A 4,783-nucleotide genomic window follows, 5' to 3' on the forward strand; every position below is an offset into this window, starting at 1 on the left:
GGTTCGTTCTTAATGCTCCATTTATATGCATATATCTTATTAATGTAATTGTTTGTCTCTGAATATCTGTAACCCATGTTGTGTCAAATAAATCTTTTATACGAAGGGCGACGCCTCAGCCGTTTTGAACACGACGTGGTATCCGAACCACAACAAATGGTGACACCCGACGTGCGGCGAGGTGACGCGGCCTACACTGAATTGGATCGAGGTGGCTTGCGGTGCACACAGAGAGAGGAACTGGGCCCATTACTTTCAGGTAAGCTGGTTAACTGTTTGGACCTTAAGGTCCGGAGTTTCTGGCTATTCGGCCGTAAACCAAATTATAACTAAATTAAAATTCCTCTGTTGGTGTGCATGCGGCCATCTCCGGAAAATAAAGATGGTTTTATTTAAGATAATTCCCGGTGATTCGTGTTAATCCTGACGAGGTGGGTTACGATATTCAGACGGTTTAAGCGCCGAACGCTTACTTAGACGTTTTTAGGTAGTTTTCACAAGTTTGTGGACTTGTGCCGGTGGACGGCGAGAAAGGCCTGCCGGAGTCACGTGGGTGACAACGTTTTCTCTCAATTCAGCGGGATTGGCCACCATAACTTTGATCTGACGAGATTAAGGTGCCAAGCGTCTCACAAACGTCTTGGAGGCTGAGGTGCGGGACTCCTCCGGCCAGTGTTGACTGCGGCCTAAATTGTACTCCATTATTAGTTTAGCTTTGAGGGAAAATGTGAACAGAATAGAGAGTTTACCAAATTTCATGTGATCAGGGATCGCATTAGTTTTAGGACGTTGTAATAACTTTGTTTGCGCCGTGTTTTGTATGTCGTGTGAACGCTTCAAGGTTGGGACACGTTGGGAGAGACGTAACAAAAAAATAAGAGGGGGGAGTGAGCTGTGTGTGGGCGGAAGCTCAGGGTTACTTTTCTCTTTTTTCTGTGTGTCGGAGAAAGTCCGCTTGGAGCCGTGTGTGTGTGGTAAAGCACTCGTGTGGGGGAAGGGAGCGTTTCTTTGTTCCACACACGAGGTGAAGGCTTACGCGTGTTTTGTTTTGTCTTCGTTTCTGCGTCAGAGGTGTCTTGTGTGATCGGTGCTTCCGTATCCTGACCGGAAGGGGGTGCTGTTGTATGAGGCAAGGGCAGGTCTGGCCGCTGGGTTGTTCCGTACCAGACTTGTGTTTGTTTTATTGCGGCTGCGGCCAGGAGTGAATGAAAATAACATATTTGAATGCCTGGGTGTGTGAATGTTGTTATCAGGTGTGGAACTCATGAATGTGGTACAGGTGAAGCCTGTGGAAAATCTATAGGATCATATCAGAGGAAAATTGGACGACTTATAGGGAGTATCAAAATGAAAAGGAGGTAATTAGTTTGAGATCAGGGGGGCCACTAGCTAAAACAAGCGGAAATGAGCTTTATGTACCAAAATTAAGGGGGTAGAGCTTGATTTTTAATGATTTAGGCTGTAAAAGTTGGATTAATTTAAAAATATAGCTGATTGGTGTGTCACAGCTAAATGGTATCTGATATGGGAACAGGGATAGCTGAAGATCTTTCAAATATTTGCTGATAGCCGTCTGAGGCCAGACAGAAACGGAGATAGGAGCAGACACAAGGTTAAACGAAACATTTTTCTGTATGATAGGAAGGAGGCAGTGAACTCTGAAACAGAGGATGGTTTGGATCTCAAGGAAAGAGGGGACATCACGTGTACGAGCTGTAATTAACCAGGAGATGGAGTCAATAAACTCAGGTTTTAAACTCAACTGAAAAACAACAGAATAAGAATAAGTAATAGACAAAATCCTTGACACTTGTAAAATAAGGTGGAGAGAAGGATTTTATTCTGGTCAAACAATACCTTACCGGACTCAAATTGAAAAGGTCAAATACGTTAGGAAACTAAACTCAAATTGAAAAAAAATTAGATTAAATTATATAGCCATAACTAAACTCAAATTGTAAATTCTTGGGTTACATTAATCAATCTTAATTGTACTCAAATTGAAAAAATTAGATTAAATTAATCAGCCTTAAAAGGGAAAGGCAAAGGCCAAGGAGCTGTTTCCTTCTAAGAGCTGCAGGGACTAGGTTATTTATAGGACGACAACAATTCTAGTGGGTAAACGCCATGACTTTAACTTTATTATTTGAGACTTCACACAGGTCCTGGGAGTGCAAAAGGACAACAGAGAGGTGTACATGGTGAGTTTAAGAAGTTGTACTTTGTGGAAAAGGGCATGTACACGTTTTTGTGCAGTGATAATGGACTCTGTGATGTCTTGAGGAGTATACATGGTCTTAATTGATTTGTATTAAAAGTATCTTGTTTGTGATACAGTGAAAAAGCATAGTTAGGAGAGGAAATGATTTGCAGATTTGTTATATAACAGTAAGTGATTACATATGGTCATGCTGCCTAAAATTACAAGGTCTGGACGATAATGTGGCCCTGAGAGTGGACTTCACTGTCAGGTGATGTGTCAACACACATACTCTACAAGATGGAGGACATTGTCTGGAGGGGAATATTTTATGCGGTAGGCGTAAAGAATTGGTTTGTGCAGTGTTTAATGAAAGCTTTCACTCCTGTGTAATTGAGCGGTTAAAACATCTATTGTACAATCCAGGACACCAGAATGACTCCGTTGGGGTAAACGCTATGGTTCCAGAGTAAAACTTGCTAACTAACGATTAATGTGGATAACAGATGAAGGTTGAATCTGATTTTAATAATTTGATTGTTTTTTCTTCTCTACAGCTGGAGATGACAGAACTTTGGAGTGGGAAGATGAGTGTAATTAGGCCCACAAAACATAGAAGGTAGCATTTAACTGCATACAGCATCCATCTGAGTTTTGATCAGGACTCTCGAGTGCCGGGGGCCGGATCGGATACAAATGTGTTCAGGTGGGCGCTGACATTGGGTCTGTGAAACTGACCAATGGGACGGTTCAAATAAGTTGTCAGTCGAGCACAACTGACATAACAACAAAGAACTTTTCAGCCAAGTAACGCGACTTTTCAAAGATCTAACAGTCCAAGAGCGAACTGAACTAACTGTCCAGAGGGGGTCCTGGAGTTGTCCACAGCGAGAACATCCAGTCAAGTCTTGCTGTATGCTGAGATATGAACTGCTGTACAAAGCTGAACTGGTCTCCAGACAGACGGAGACGAATCTGGGGACTGAAAGGCTGAAAGAAGAACTGGTGGTCACTCTGTCCAAGGTCACTAACATCAACTGCAGCCTGACGGATGTGTCAACCCCACATTTGGTCTGTGATGGTCATCTAAGCACTTTGGGGGTCATGATCAAAAACTGCAGCTGGCTTTGATAATAATCACTCACATAGACTCATTTTAAGAAATGTGACACAACATGACACAGACGTACTGACGTGGGAGTCCTAGACGATTCACCTGCTCCAACTGCTCTGAGATGAAAATTGTTTTATTACCTCAAATGCTCCACACCCCTGAGCAAAATATTGATTTTAACTTTCCGTTTATACAGGTCAGGAAGTCTCATTCAAGAGGAACCTGAGACATGATTTGGATGAAGTTCACTAATGTTTTCTAAAATAACACTGAATGATTGTCTTTGCCTTGACGGAGCACATGTGGGGGGTCTGGTTTGATACAAGAGAAGAAATTTATTTAATGATTAACTTTTTGCTAATTTATAGGAGAGCTTGGGTTGTAGTTGGGTAATTGTTTGCAAAGCCTGGGTTGAATAACAGTAGTGGGAAGTTTAAAACTACACCATATTTTTAGTTCTGTAACTAATACTCAATCTGGGTGTTAGTGGATTGCAGATGGTAATACTTCAGATTTGAAACAATGCCGTTTCAAAAAGGGGGGAGGTGTGTAGGCGGCTCTGAGCAGGGAACAGTTCATACAAGGATTAGATCATTACAAACTATACAAAAATAACTTCTTCTGAGGCGATTAAAAGATCATATCATGTAGGGTAATCACATTGACATTGGGAAATTAATCAATCAGAAACCTACATAACGACATTGCACTTGTATATATGTATATCAGTTTAACAGAAGTATCTTTTTCTCTTTGTTGTAATGTGTACAGATTCCAGAAAGGGGGACGCCCCTAGCCTGAAGTGGATTTGAGCAAAGGTTAAAGGGAAATGGGGTGGATTGATAATTTTAAACACAACTGACTTGACTGGACTGGACTGGACTTATAGTTTAATTGGGCGAATAATAAAAGGTTTCATGAACAAAGGATTTTAACCATTTTTTCCTCGTTCTCTTTCTCTTTTATTTTTTCTCTTTCTCTCTTTTCTTCCTTGCTTTTTCCTCCCTCTCTAGCACAGACAGGTACCTGGATGGAAGATTTAATTCTTTTTTCTCTCACAGTGTTTTATGTCAGTTGTTTAAACTTTTAAGTTTACATTGTATTTTGATTGATGTTGTTAGCGCAAGCGATTTAATGAAGTTACTTACACAGGCTCCAGGAGGAGGGGGGCCGGCATGGGGGATTGTTATTATTGTTATTGTTGTTGTATTGTGTATGTTTTATTTTAATTGTAGGTAGACCGGTTGACGACAAAGGCTTGTAAGGGTGACAGATGGGATGAGAGCACACAGGTATCCCTGGAGAAGTCCAGTATGTAACACAATTCAGCTTCAAGTGTACAGATGCATGTAAGAATAGCATTTTATTTTAGTTTTACTAATTCTGTTTTAGGATAACATTTCAGTGTAAGAATACACCTATCAGTAGCAATAATAACCATCAGGGTGTCCAATAATTCAGAAATAGGT

The sequence above is a fragment of the Nematolebias whitei genome, chromosome 4 (assembly GCF_014905685.2).
Source record: "Nematolebias whitei isolate Nwh7 chromosome 4, NemWhi1, whole genome shotgun sequence".
Lineage (NCBI taxonomy): Eukaryota > Metazoa > Chordata > Actinopteri > Cyprinodontiformes > Rivulidae > Nematolebias > Nematolebias whitei.